The sequence below is a fragment of the Callithrix jacchus genome, chromosome 6 (genome assembly GCF_049354715.1).
Source record: "Callithrix jacchus isolate 240 chromosome 6, calJac240_pri, whole genome shotgun sequence".
Taxonomy (NCBI): domain Eukaryota; kingdom Metazoa; phylum Chordata; class Mammalia; order Primates; family Cebidae; genus Callithrix; species Callithrix jacchus.
In genome coordinates this window covers 21397055-21412504 of record NC_133507.1, presented here as the reverse complement: position 1 = coordinate 21412504, position 15450 = coordinate 21397055, and the positions used below count along the sequence as shown (strand labels likewise).

The following is a 15450-nucleotide window of genomic DNA, read 5'->3' as shown; positions in this document are numbered from 1 at the left end:
GGTTTGAAAACTTGTCTGAAAAGGCTGCAAGGAGCTTGGGAATGGTGAGCATTTGCTAGCAGTGGGCTAAGAAGCTGGATTGGATTGGCAGAGGCTTTCTGCCTCGCACCAAAACCACAGCCGGGGACCCACGAATGGTCAGGTGATTGGTGTCGTGGCCATAGTGCTTTTGAGTTTCTAAGTACAGGTGTCAGGCAAGTCCAGCTGGTGGTTGGTGGACAAAGCATTTCTACACTGGCTTTTTTCTTTTTCAAAATCACCAATAGCTCTTCCTTTTCTATATGTCACTTAGCAGAGTCTTTGTTGAGGTCATTGATGGATATAAGACACACATACGGTGCTTAAGGTGATTGATGCGCTCTTTTGGTGAAGGTATTGGGAGACCGCTGTTGAAAACAACTGTCGGTGGTCTGAGATTTTACCCTTCTGTCCTATTCGGGACAGGGACAATGAACTTTATTGCTCACAGGGAAATCTGTAGCCAGTTTCCTGTTCATGCCAGTTCTCCATGACCTGAAGTCCCATGAGGATCGGGGGAAGTGATATGGGTGTGCCTTGATGGGTACCCACACAGGTAGTGGGCTGGATGACAGCATGGGCACTGAGCTTGGAGGACATATCATTTTTATAGGGAGGGAAAGAAAGCCTGCTTTTTGTCTGAGCAGAGAGATGTCTCTGAGAAATATCCCAAGTAAAGAACAGTCAGGGCTGTGCATCTTGGCCCAGCCAGCAAGAATGTGCAGGGATGCTCGGGGGCCATGGCTGGTCCCTCTGCTAACAACGGTGGCCACACACAATTTTCAAAGTCAGGGACAATGTCTCAGCTGATTTGAATGCAGTGTGTGCAGCAGGAATGTTGGGAAGAGGTTTCTTTCTTTACTGGAAAGGAGTAAGCTATTTGTTGAAATTACTGCTCGATTAGTCCTCTATTTAGGAATATTTGTGTGTTGGTGGGGGGAGATGTCAGGAAAGTTAACTCATGCGTACCTCCTTCTCCCATTTGTTCCTCCAGGCCTGTCTGCCTCCCAGTGTCCTCCTCCCAGTCTTCAGCCCTCTGCCCAGTAGCCCGAGATGAGCCCACAGTCAAGGTGATGAGTGTGGTGGGGCCAGAGGGAAAAAATATGTTGCATGCTTCATTTTAAAGATTAGAAAGCCACTACCCTGGAGTGTGGCTGAAACATTTTGGAAGATTGTTTGCCAAGCAGATATTTTTCTTCTGTAAACACACACTAGACAGAAATCCCATGGGCTGATGCCAGGAGCGAATAGTCAGAGAGGAAGTAAGAAGTTTAGGCCCTTGTGAACTGTCTCTTCAGGCTGAGTTGGGGGGTGCCTGCTTGATGGAACCCTTAGATAAATTTGGGGATAAATCAGACTAGGAGAAAAATCATAGCCCAAAATGTGATAGAAAAAACCCTGAGAAACCTGTAAATTCTCTTACGCTGTGCAAGAACAGTTGAATTCTCCTCATGGCCCAAGGCCAGCTGCTGCAGGACCTCAGGGCTGACAGAGGTTTCAGCCCATTCTGTGGGTCCCAGCTTGTCCTTGCTCTCCCTCTATTACATTCATCTTCTCTTCCTGAAATACTGCCCTGAAGATTTCAAATCAGACTCAGACACAAAGACTCAAACATCAGACTCAGACTCGAAGACAATAGTGTTATAGGTGCTGCATACAGCTGGGGAAGATCAAATCCCTGTAACAATCTGTCCATCTCTCTGCCAGCCTATGTATGTATGTATGTATGTATGTATGTATGTATGTATGTATGTATGTATGTATGTATCTATCTATCTATCTATCTATCCATCCATCCATCCATCAATCCACCTACCCACTCACTCATCCATCTTATCAGTTTAGCTTCTCTGTGGCTTAGAAAGGTCACTCTGGTTACATGGAGAAGGAAACATTTAGACACTGGTGGGCCTGTGAACACAGAAAGGAGAGAAAATATTTGAGAGAAATTTCTTCCCTGTGCTCTCTTCAGTCACTGACCTCTTTCCTCCCACAAATCCTTTGGACTCCTAACTAAGCCCTCTCAGCCCATAGACGCTCTAAGAAAGAAGCCAGAAACCAGGCCATTTTCAAGGTTATCCAAACCATGGGGTGGGGCCCTGTCAGGGGGCTTGTCTTAGGTGCAGGAGGTGGAGCAGCCCTTGTGAACTGACAACTTTTCAAATGCCTCTCTTATGATCATTAATCTAGTCAAAGAGCATGACTCATGAACAAACTTATTTTTAGCATCTCTTTTTAGAAGGTAAAATAACAAATTTTGTAATGGCCCTTTCCAGTGATTTACTGGGAATTTTCAAAGATAGGTATAGAAAAACACTATCCATTTTATTTTGTTTTACTTTAAAATTAAGATTCAATCTAGGGAAGACAAAATCTAAAGATGTGTTAGAGATGATTTAAATACTTGATTAAGATAGGTGTCTGAAAATAATAGTTTCTCCAAGTGACTATAAAAGATTTAAAAATAACAGACTTGAAAGGAAATTTAGCTTTTACAAGGGATGAACCTTTGTTCTTTTTTGTTTTTTGAATAATAGGAGTACAATAAAATTGACAAAAGACACAGAGAATTGTTAATTATTGATAATTGATAATTACTGATAGTTACTTCTAATCAGAAAATTATTCTGAATATTTTCTGTCTAGGATGATTACACAGAAAGTAAAGAATATTCTTTCATATTGTAGGTAAAGAAATTGGTCAGTAAACAAGGAACCTCGCCCTTCAAAATGGAGTAAACTCTGCCAAAATGTTAACATGTTTTATGTTCTCTTTTTAGATTCAGGCATTATAAACTAAGGAAAATAAAATTCACTTCTCATGTTTTGTCTTTCATTTACCTTCATATTCTGGAACAGGTTTGCTTGAAGAAAAAAAGGCACATAGGCCCTTGTATTTCTTTGGGCTCCTAGTAAAGGGTTATGATTTGGCTGTGACCCTACCCAAATCTCACCTTGAATTGTATGCTCATAATTCCCACGTGTTGTGGGAGGGACGTGGTCAAAGATAATCGAATCATGATGGTGGTTTCTCCCATATTGTTCTCGTGATCTGGAAGTCTCACGAGATCTGATGGTTTCATAAGGGAAACCTGTTTCGCTTGATTCTCAGTCCCTCTCTTGCAGCCACCATGTAAGAAGTGCCTTTTTTTTGCCTTCCACCATGATTGTGAGGACTCCCCAGCCACGTGGAACTATAAGTCCATCAAGCCTCTTTCTTTTGTAAATTGCCCAGTCTTGGGTATGTCTTTATCAGCAATGTAAAAATTGGCTAATACGTATAGTCTTAATCATTCATATTATGACTTTTAACTGAAGTAACTTCTATTTCACAGAGAAAATTTTGGGGTAGATAATTGAAAACTGTCTGTCATATACAAGCATTTTAGCAGACTAACAAAGCTTGTGATACACATAACACAATTTTCTTCATCTAGACATTTACATTTCAAAATGAACGTGTTTGTTAATATGCTCCAAAGATATAGCTGTCTAGCATGTAAAGATAAGAGACAGAAGTTCATAAACTTTATGCCTAGTAATCAATGTTGTCTTATTCTATCTTATTTAACAGAAGATATCTGGGTATCTAAAACCCATTAATTCACTCACTCTAATATTTGCCTAGGTTTTAATTTAACTAAAGATGTTGGAAATTATGTTTAAACTGGTTCACTTTTAAGAGTAATTGCTGTTGATATGAATTGTTTGTCAGAATGATTCAATTTAGTTGAACACAAATTTATAATTTTCATAATCTTAAATATAATGAAGGAGTTTGTTTAGTAAATTAGTAGTTGTTAGCTTATTTGATTAGTAAAGCTGTACCTGTTTAGAAGATTTAAAAAATTATTTTGTTCTTGAGAAAACAAACTCAAGTAAAATAATACATACTGTTGTATTATACTTAACACTCACGAATCAGAGAAAAGGCATAGTTTTTCTCAACCTAGTATGATTTGCCAAAATTTACCTTAATTATGTGAACTTGGTTTCTTAAAATGTTTGAGTGAACAATTTGTGAAAGAAGGTTTTATATTTGGTTTCATATCTTTTAAAAAATTATTTTTGCTTTATTTAAATATGTACAAATATAGAACAAAATATGTTTTTATGCTTATAGCTCTTACAGAATTATAAAATCATAATAAATTATGATAATAAGAAAAGTGCAAAACCAATAGAAGTTACACCTTACTAGGAAGTTCTGCCTAGAAAGAAGGATTTTTTAAAAGTCTAGTCTGAAATATTGAAGTATCATAAATTCAATGTTTTATTTTCTAAAACCTTTAGAAATATTCTCTTTATGTAAGTATTTATCTTTATAAACTAACCAGAACAGACCCTCCTGAAATTTTAGAAACATTATAATCTAATTTATTAATGCCATTTCATAGTATGGAAACATTTCATATACCTACAAGGAGAAGTCAAGGCCTTTATCGTTATAGACAAATGGTCACATAGAGTTAGTAGCTTCAGCGCTACAACTTTAGCCAGAAGTCAAAAGTAACTACAGAAACACAAAAATCTGCTTGTCCAGATTTTGAAGAGTTAGTCTTCTCTCTCTTTTTTTTTTTTTTTTTTTTTTTTTTTGAGATGGAATCTCGCTCTGTAGCCCAGGCTGGAGTACAGTGGTGCTATCTCGGCTCACTGCAACCTCCACCTCCTGGGTCCCGGTTCAAGCAATTCTCCTACCTCAGCCTCCCAAGTAGCTGGGATTACGGGCACAAGCCACCATATCCAGGTAATTTTTGTATTTTTTTTAGTAGAGACGGGGTTTTGCCATGTTGGCCAGTCTGGTCTTGAACTCCTGACCTTGTGATCCACCCGCCTTAGCCTCCCAAAGTGCTAGGATTACAGGTGTGAGCCACCGTGCCCAGCCAGAGTTAGTTTTCTTTCTGGCGAGTATGAGATTCTTAATTGATTTCAGCTCAAAATAGACAAATTTGTTAGGAAAGACTAGCAAATCAGGTATTGGTCATCTCTCATTCAGTAGAGACTAGGTCTCTATCATTTCTCTACAGAGACTACCAAAGAATTAGACCATAAAACCAAATTCATCATCATTACTGCCATCTTGGGGAATTAATTTAGTGGCTCTGTGTGAACCACAGACAAAACAAAGGCACCAAATTAGTCGAGAGGAAACAACCTCCCATTTTGCCTTTCCTCTTCACTGACGCTCTTGTTCAGAGAAAGCTCCCTGCTGCTGTGGCCTGAGTCCCACAAGCAGCTCTGGGCTGAGCAGATGGTTCCAGCGTGGCCTCTGCTGATGGAAGGCAACACCACTGGTCTGATGCTCTTCGTGGGTTGCTCTTAGCATGACAGCAAACACCACACTGGGAGCTAATTAACACATGCCTAAGACTTAAGGCAATGGAGAGAAAGCACTGTGGTTTCCCACAGATTTCAAGTTGTAAGGCAAGCTGAGATATCTTCCTATCCAACATCCTCACTTGCTGAAGGAGAAACTGAGTCCCTGCGAGCCTAGGCTCCCTCATTGTTATACATGGAGCTGAGACCCAAAAATGCAGGCCTTCTGTATTCCAGTGGTCACAACCAGAGGAGTTTAAGTTACATCTTGTAGCTGAGTTGATTTTTGGGGGGAACGGAGTGGTACTAAACCCCCTAAAAGATTCGTGTGTAGGTAGCTTCCTGGTTGGGCATCTCACTGCTTTCATTGTGATCAGGGGACTGATCTTCTCACTGTAGAAGTTTTTTTTTTTTAATATATATATTATTGCTTTTTAGGTTTTGGGGTATATATGCAGTTTTAAAGGAAAACTGGATACTGTCGACTCAGAAATTGCCTCTTTTTTGGATCAAGGCAAGGTAAGTTAGAGACTTAGTAAACAGGTTTATAAACGTTGATTTAAAAGATACCTATTTATCAAGCCCACTTGGCCAGTCAGCTGGCCCTTGATATTCTTTGACCCTCCAATATTGTGTGATTGGAGTAAGAAGAGATGTTGAGGAAGGGAAACAAAAGCCAACTAATGCTGGACACTTCCCAGGTGAGCTCCTTAAATCTTCAGAGCAGTTCTATAATATCAGATTCCTCATTCAGAGCTGGATATGAGGAAATAGATGCTTATCCAATGTCACAGAGCCAGTCTTTTGGGGAGCGCTAAAACTTGAGCCCATCACATTGCACCAGGAAGCTTATCAGGCCCATCCAGCTGGTGGCAAGAGCCACACTGGTAGGAGGATTAATGCCCCTGGAGACACAGAAACTAGGTGTGAAAAGGGCAGATACTGATTCCCACAGCAGCAGGAAAGGAAGAGGTGTTGGGAGAACTGACCATTTGCCATTTGCCTGTACATCAAATAGTAGAATGGGGTTTGGAGGCATGGAGGTGAGGAAGAAATGGCATTCCACGTAGAAAGTACTTCGAATTTGGACTCATGGGAGTAATTTTGGGAAAAGGCAAGCAGATTGGTTGGAGTGTGTCATAGCAGTTTGCAAAGGAACTTTAAAAAGATCGTCATCATTACAGAAATTCCATTCCTTGAGTCTTTTTCTGTAGGGTAGTGTGTGAGTCCATTGTCACACTACCTGAGACTGGGTAATTTATAAGCAAAGGAGATTTAATTGACTCACAGTTCTGTGTGGCTGGGAGGCCTCAGGAAACTTACAATCATGGCAGAAGGGAAAGCAGGCACATCTTACAAGGTGGCAGGTGAGTGAGAGTGCATGGAGGAGGAATAGCTGAACACTTAAAAAGCCATCAGATCTCATGAGAACTCACTGTCACAAGAACAGCATGAGGGAAACTGCCCTTATCATCCAGTCACCTTCTACCAGGTTCCTCCCTGGACAAGTGGGGATTATGGAAGTCACAATCAGAGATGAGATTTGGATAGAGATGCAGAGCCAAACCATATAATTCTACCTCTGGCCCCTCCCCAATCTCATGTCCTTTTTACATTTCAAAACCAATGATGCCTTCCCAAGAGTACCCTAAAGTTTTAAGTCATTCCAGTAAGAAATGTCTCCCAGAAGTCCAAGTCCAAAGTCTCATCTGAGACAAGGCAAGTCTCTTCCACCTATGAGCTGATAAAATAAAAAACAAGTTATTTCCTTTTAAGGGGTACAGGCACTAGGTAAATACACTCATTCCAGATGGGAGAAATTGGCCAAAACAAAGGGGCTATAGGCCCCATGCAAGTCTGAAATCCAGTGGTACAGTCATTAAATCTTAAGGCTCCAAAATGATCTCCTTTGACTCCATGTCTCACACCCAGGGCACACCATTGCATGGATGGACTCCCATGGCCTTGGGCAGCTCTATCACTGGCTGGCATTGAGTGTCTGTGGCTTTTCTAGGTGCACAGTGCAAGCCTTTCATGGATCTACCTTTCTGGGGTCTGGAGGAGGGTGATCCTCATCTCACAACTCCACTAGGCAGTGCCCTAGTAGGGACTGTGTGTGTGGGCTCTGACTCCACATTTCCCTCTGTACTACCCTGGCAGAGGTTCTCCATGAGGGTTCCACCCAAACTTCTGCCTGATCATCAAGACATATCCATACATTCTCTGAAATTTAGGCAGAGATTCCCAAACCTCAATTCTTGACTTCTCTGCACCTGCAGGTCCAATACCATGTGGAAGCCTCCAAGGCTTAGGGCTTACACCTCCTGAGGCAATGGACTGAGCTTTATCTTGGCCCTTTAGCCACACTGGAACTGAAGCAGCTGAGACACAGGGCACCAAGTCCCAAGGCTGTACAGAGCAGTGGGGCCCTGGGCCTAGCCCATGAAACTATTTTTTCCTCCTAAGCTTCCAGGCCTGTTATGGGAGGGGCTGCTGCCAAGATTTCTGACATTCCCTGGAGACATGTCAATTTCCTTACTGTCTTAGAAATTAACATTTGTCTCCTAGTTACTAAGGCAAACTTCTGCAGCCAGCTTGAATTTCTCCCCCGAAAATAGGTGATTTGTTTGTGAATTTATCACATCAGGCTACAAATCTTCCAAATGTTTATGCTCTGCTTCCCTTTTAAACATAAGTTTCAATTTCAGATAATCTCTCTCGAGTTCAAAGTTCCACAGATCTCCAGAGCAGGGGCAAAATGCTGCCAGTCTCTTTGCTAAAACGTAGCAAGAGTCACCTTTGTTCCAGTTCCCAAGAAGTTCCTCATCTCCATCTGAGACCATCTCAGTCTGGACTTCATTGTTCATATCACTATCAGCATTTTGGTCAAAACCATTCAACAAGTCTCTAGGAAGTTCCAAACTTCCCTACATCTTCCTGTCTTCTGACGAGCCCTCCAGACTGTTCCAACCTCTGCCCATCACACAGTACCAGAGTCACTTCCACATTTTCAAGTATCTTTACAGCAGTATCCCACTAACTTAGTACCAATTTACCATATTAGCCCATTTTCATACTGCTGTAAAAAACTTTCCTGAGATTGGATAATTATTTATTTATTTATTTTGAGACAGAGTTTCACTCTTGTTACCCAGGCTGGAGTGCAATGGTGCAATCTTGGCTCACCACAACCTCTGCCTCCTGGGTTCAGGCAATTCTCCTGCCTCAGCCTCCTGAGTAGCTGGGATTACAGGCAAGCACCACCATGCCCAGCTAATTTTTTTGTATTTTTAGTAGAGACGGGGTTTCACCATGTTGACCAGGATGGTCTCGATCTCTTGACCTCGTGATCTACCTGCCTCGGCCTCCCAAAGTGCTGGGATTACAGGCGTGAGCCACCACGCCCAGCCGAGACTGGATAATTTATAAAGGAAAGAGGTTTAATTGACTCACAGTTCTTCATGGCTGGGAAGGCCTCAGGAAACTTACAATTATGGCAGAAGGCAAAGGGGAAAGTAAGTACCTTCTTTACAAGGCAGCAGGAGAGAAAGAGAACAAAGGGGGAAGATACAGATTGAAACCATATCAGATAGAGGTTTTACTGTGAGCTTTACATTCATTCTCTCATGCAATCTTTTAATAATAACCATTGAAGGTAGGTACAGTTATTGTCACTTATAGATAAGGAAACTGTGGTACAGAATGGGGGAGTACATAGGCTAAGGTGGCATGCTATTAAATGCCAATGCTGGGGTTTAAACCTGGATCTGTTTCATTTTTAGGCCTGAACTCCCATGTTGGAGAGGAATATTGGGTCAGGATTTGGAAGCTTTTGAAGGTGACGTTAAAGAGTTTGGGCACATTTTAGGCAGCCCTTTTCCAAAGTTTGTTTTACAAACTCTAGTCTTTATATTGCATCAGATGTTTCAGAGGGCCAAGGGTATGCATTTCTGTAATTCAGTTCAATGAGAAGACCCAAGGAACGCAGGAAAACAAGTCTATATACCCTCTCTTATAGGCTAATGTGCACTGTGAACTGCAAAGCAGGGATGTGGTTTGAAGCATTTCCCAAACTCATTTGTTCACATTTTTATGCTCAGAAAATCATAAATGGACTAAGTGCGGTAGGCAGTAGAGGCCCTCAAACAGTTTCTGAGCAGTGAGCTGCAAACACGATCAGGTTTGTATTGATGAAGTCGTCTCAGGCCGTGCATTTGAGGATGGACACTGTGGTGCCAAACCTCAAGACAGGAAGACCAGTTAGAGAGCAGCTGAATTCTATTAAGGAGAGAGGGAGAAACAGAAGTAATCTCACTCATCCATCTGCTAATGAAAATTCTGGGCTCCAGTGACCCAGATTACCAGAGTATCTTCAAAATCCTCATCCAATTAAAAATATGTTGAGCCATCTCTTAGTACAAAGCACAGTGCTTGGGGTTGGTCTTATAATAGGAATGGGGAAGCTAGAACCCCACAAGGGTTCATGGTAACGAAGATTCATTGACACTAGCAAACTGAAAACATGCACATAAAACTCTGAGATGGTATAAAGACCGATTGAGGTTTGGTTGTCTGGCTTGGGAGCAGGGGGTCATGGAGAGAGAAAAAAGAGTGGGAAGACAGCAGACAAATGTAAATAATGTATTAGATTCTTTCTGGCTTGATGTGGAGGGCAGGGTGTGCAGTGGGAAACCAGAGAGTGTAAACAAGGAGACTGGATGTGGCGTAGTGTTTGACAGGGATGTCACTGGGGTCAAACAGACCTGGCTTCAAATCCCAGCTCTATTTAAGAGTTCTGTAACTTACCAGGTTACTTTCTTTCTCTGTGCCTCAGTTTCTTTTCTGTAAAATGAAAACAATAGTGTCTAACTCCTAGGATGTTTGGTATGATTACAGGAGATAATATAAGTAAATTTGGCAGAATATAGGCAGGTCTTTCCAGCCCATAAGAACTGGGTACCTATTTCCTAAGTCCATGTTCAGTTGCCTCATGACAGTAGCTTGAAATCAGCCATGATGAGAGTGTTTACATCATGAAACTGGCAACTACAAATCAGATTTCTTTTCTAGGGAGCCCATAGTTAAACGTTTACCAGCACATTGCTGCATAGAAACCTCAATTATGGAGAGAGACTTTATGTGAGTTTGAGAACAAGCTGGGCAGCGTCTCTCTGAGATGAGGCAAGATTTCCCATATGAGAAATGGGAGCTTGCAAAGGTCAAGTAACTTGCCGAAGATGCCCTAGCTCATGAGAGGCCAGGCTTGAATCTAGATGACCCAGACCCCAAAACTCTCTGCCTCTTACTCCATGTGGTTCCCCAGGTCAGAAGAGACAGGTACCCTCCCAGGCCTGTCACTTTCTCTTCTCTCTGAGGCAGTTTCTTCATTGATTAAAAAAGTAGAAAGAAAAAAAGATGCGGGTTGAGAATGGGGATGTGGATACAAATCTTTTTTTTTTTTTTTTTTTATCAGAGATTGGTTTGAGGCTAAGATAAGGCCACTGGGCCTACAAAAGAGCACTTTGAAATTCATGAAGAGCTATCCGTTTGCTTAGAGACATGATGTGAGGATACAGACATACTCAGGCTGCAGTTCCTCCTGGGTCTGTAGACCCGGCCCACTGACTCTGCACTGATGTCAGCTATAAGCATGCACAGTCCAGCCGTTGGCTCCCATTCCATGGATTCAGCCTCCAGGCACAGTGCCAACATTCATCTGCCTCATGGCTCATAGTTCCTGTCCACACCAAGGCCAAGCCAGCTCATCCAGGGAGGCCACAGATGGGCAAAGCGTGTATCCTTTGCACCCCCCAATGCTCCACCGCAATGGAAGCACTTGAGACTGGGTGTGCCTTTGTTTGCCACTCATCAACTAACACCTTCATTTCTTATTTCCCTTGCCAGGTGCAGCGGTGTGTGTGTGTTTTTTTCTGTTCTTTGAATCTCATTACTCTTTCTTTCCATCATCACAGGCTTCTCTGGATTGTGAGTGGGTTCTGTTAAAAACATATCTACTTTGGAACACATGAGCATTTTGACTATGCCTTTTGTGATTTACTTGTAAAGGATCTGTTAAACCAAAGCAGTGCAAAAGGCACATCTGGGTTAACGGTCCCCTACTCCTACCCAGGTGCAGAAGCACATGGTGGCAGAGAAGGCAGCCTAACTGCCTTAGAACCAGAGAGGAGATGGGATTCCCAACACCATGTGTTGCTGCCTGTGTGGCCTTGGACAAATTCCTAACCTTCCTTAAACTCCAGTTTTCAAAAGTAAAAAATGGGAATGCTGGCACTATTTTTATGTTGGATGAGAAGTCAAAGAGGCTAAACTGCTTGGTAAATGTTAGTGCCCCACATCTGCCCACAGGGAGGACTTGGTGGTGAGCACAATTGGCTTCTGCCATCAGTCCAAATCTCTTTCTCATTTCACTTAGTTAGTGCCAATTTGGGTCCAGCATTCTGACGGCCAGGCAGTTGCCTCTGCTAACTTATCCAGATGCTCTGATTCCAGCCATATCTGATTCATATCTTCACTTTAGGGATTTAAATGAAAATTGCTCCACTGTTGCCTTCTAAAAGAATGTCTGTCAGTTCTAACAATTCTGGGAATTGCTGGGCTCCAAATTTCCCCTCAAGGAAGACTTTTAGCAACATGGCTTAGATGATAGTACAGCTAATGTCTAGTGAACACCTGCTATGTGCTGGACATTATGCTCTGTTGTCACTAATGCTAGAAAAAATGGCTATTATTTTATGGTACTGTTGATATCTCAGTGGAGTGCTTCCATGTGTATGTCCAATTCAGTAGGGTGAAACTCCTCTTTCTCTCTTATAGGGTGATGTTCAAAATATTTTCCAGTGAGAAGGGCTTGGATACCATCCAATCAGGTTGAGGCATTGAGGGATGACACTTGGGAGTTTTGGGGACAGCAGCTATTTAACCACCAGAATGGAAATATTTTAACAGTTCAATGTTCTAACAACTGATATGGCCGAGCTGGGTGACCTGTTAATATCAACCCTCTTCCTCAGTGGTTCAGACACTGGGATGATGATGAGATATTTCTTTATTTATGTTAGTTGCTGTTAGGGAAAATGTTGCCCTTGGGCTGCCAGAGGTAGAGAATGAAAAGTCAGATCCATGGCCTCTGGGTTTTCAGACAGGCAGAAGCAGGTGGGCTAGTTGAGGGCATGTAGCCTAGGGGTGAAGAGCTCAGATGTTGGATCAGATGGTCTCTCTCCATCTCTTACTGCCTTTGTTATCAGGCTTGTTGAATCTCCAAGTGTTTCAACTTCTAAAATGGTGACAACAGTGCTACCTCACAGGCTTTGAATGCAATTTTATGAAACAGTATGTAAGTCACTTAACACTGCTACTGGTTGTTCATACAGTTGGAATTGTATTTAAAAAACACCTTTCCTAGTTCCTTTCTTTTCGGGAATCTTGTTCTTTTTCTCCTTTGATTTTTCTGTCTTCACTGGCTGAAGGACAGAAAGGACACATGTATCAAGAAAGGAAGAGGATATGTAAGAGGCACAGCTCCTATCAGATGGTAGGAGGGAGTAGAAAATCCTTCAGTGTTTGGAAAAGATGAGGAAGAGCAAGAGGGAGAAGGGCAGACAGTCAGACACAGTGTTCTTGCTTTATTCCTGCTCCAATTCTTCTGGGAAGATGAGGAGGATTTTTTTTTATAAATATTTAAGGAATTTAGGTGCATTCTGGGATAAGACAGCTTGCTCCTTGTTTCTCAAAGTACAACCCAGCAAAACTCAGCTTGGCACCAGGACAGAAGGGTGCAGCCAACAGGCAGAGGACAGGGGCTGAAGATATCTCATCTTGAGATAGTGCCCAGTTTCCCTATACACACCCCCTGGCATCTGGGACCCCAGAAGTTCCCACATGTCCCAATTGGGGGGGGGGACACAATGTACTGGGAGATTCTGGTGTCCAGAATGCTGTTGGTAAATAGCTCCAGCAAGCGAGGACCTCCTAAGTGGAGGCTCATGGCAGGAACTCCAGACTTCCCCTTGGACCTCAGCAAGATACCCAGGAAACAGGTAGTAACAGTTACTCCCAGAGAGTACCAGCCCAGGAAAGCCAGCAATGAGGTGAGAAGAGGGCCCACATAGCAGCAGGGCCTGAGGACCCAGGAGTATAGTAGAGTAGACCAGCGGTTCTGTTCCCTTCTGTCCTTGAGTACCAGCTTGGGAAGAAGAAAGGAGGGAGGAGACCTCTTAAAGGGAGAAGAAAGAGCCAGATCGTGTGGAATTTGAATTGAGAAAGAACTGAGAAAGTGCTGCCTTCAGTAGATAGTGATATGTTTTTCTCCTTCTCTGCACTATTCTACTGCCATCCAGGATGGGGCCCAGATGAAGCCAGTTTCAGGCATTGACTTTATCGTAATCGTGTTTGGATCAGACACATCAGCTATTATTAGTAGCAATGAGATGAAGCAAATGACTTCATTGGCCCTAATGCCATGCCTGGCAATGGTCACATGTGAGGAGAGAATACCATAGCATTGGGGCAGCACCAGGGAGCTCTTGACACTTCTCACCCAAGAGCAGCCCATCATACCCCTCCAAGGAGAGCCCAGGAGGCCAGGGAGCTGCTCCCACACAAAAGCTTGAGGCCACAGACCCAGCTCCTTTTGTCTTTCAGCTTCTTCTCTTCTCTTCATCCCTTCACTGGACCTGTTTGTATTCATGGCCTGAATTCACATTCTTGTTCCTGGACCTGACCACATACTTCTCTAGTTGGCGTGTATTAGAACTCACCTATGAAATCATCTCATTCTCTGATCACAGCCCCATCTCCTTGCATACGGTCCCTAGTTACATTCTTCCTTGCTCCGACAGCTGCCACAGCTTGAAGTCCAGGACCTACCTGTAGTTTCAGCTCCTCTCTTGCCAGCATTTTTACCTCCAAGCCCTTCATCTCACCCTTCTACCAAAGCTCCAACTCTGTACCATTCAACTTCCATCCCTCCCAGGTAGGTGGTACAGGAAGAAGCAAGCATGCACCCACACACGTTGGGATGAGTGCACACTCCCAATATTCCACCCTAAATGAAGCTGGGGCACTTCCCAGGAGCACTTCTGTTTTCGCCAGCCAGCTCTTGGTCCCATTCCTCATGATGGCTTTAATCGGCTCACTCCTGCACCCATTCAGTCTCAGCAGGTGATAGGACTGTCTACCACCAGAGCAAATGTCCTCAAGACTGCCTCCAGCTGCCTCAGACCTACAGATGCACTTGCACCTGAGCTTAGCTGTTTCTCTTTTCCCTCTGTACCACAGACCAGGCCACCTCCAGTGCCCTGGACTCAACTCCCCTCTGTTCCATTTGGACTGCAAGCTGGTCACTAAGAACCATAGTGTTTTCAGATCTCATCTGGTTTGACATTTGGGGAGCCCTTGATACTCCATGTACATTGCTGGCTACTTCTCCATCCCTTTTTCAGGGGACAGCTTCTTTGTCCCTGAAACTCATCATTTAACCCCCTGGCCATCAAATGCATCCACATCACCTGGAGGGCTTGTTAACCAGAGACTCATGGGCCCAGATTCCCAGAGTTTCTGACGCTGTAGGTCTGAAATGAGATCTCCATCTCCATCCAGTTTACAGCTCCATCTACTTCCCGGGTGGTGCTGATGTGTTGGTTCAGGGACCACACTTTGAAAACCATGGCTGTAGCTGCTGGTGGCCTGAAGTGTTTATGTTAGGCTCCCTCCTCTTCTCTACACCAGGGCTTTGTGACCTTGGTTGCACGTTAATATTACCTGGCAAGCTTTTAGAAGGACATGAAGGTCTAGGTGCCACAAAGACCAAGTTAATTAAACTCTGTGGGGATGGGGCTCAGGCACTGGCATTTGTAAAAGCTGCCCCAGGGATTCTCAGATGCTGGTCAGGCTGAGAACCACTGCTCTACACTTTTTTTTCCCCAGTGTGCTAATATGGCTTCAGTTACTCTTTAAATGCTGATGACTTAAAAACTTCAGACATTACCCTGGACGCCGGTCCTGAGCTCCAAGCCTGCACATTCAGCTGCCTGCTGGAATCGACCCTCCGGAGGCCTCACTTTCATCATGGCCATGCTGGAGCCCATTGTCTTACCT

The 15450-nt window shown here is 43.3% G+C and overlaps 1 long non-coding RNA gene across 3 annotated transcripts in view; it reads left to right on the top strand.

Annotated features, from left to right (window-relative positions):
• The window catches only part of LOC118154778 (uncharacterized), a 174066-nt gene extending 171737 nt beyond the window's left edge, over nt 1-2329 (top strand). For all 3 annotated transcript variants that reach the window (XR_013518716.1, XR_013518717.1, XR_004745043.3), the window contains exon 5: nt 1013-2329. This is a non-coding gene — a long non-coding RNA (uncharacterized LOC118154778). The remainder of the gene's footprint in view (nt 1-1012) is intronic.
• The last annotated feature ends 13121 nt before the right edge of the window (nt 2330-15450 follow it).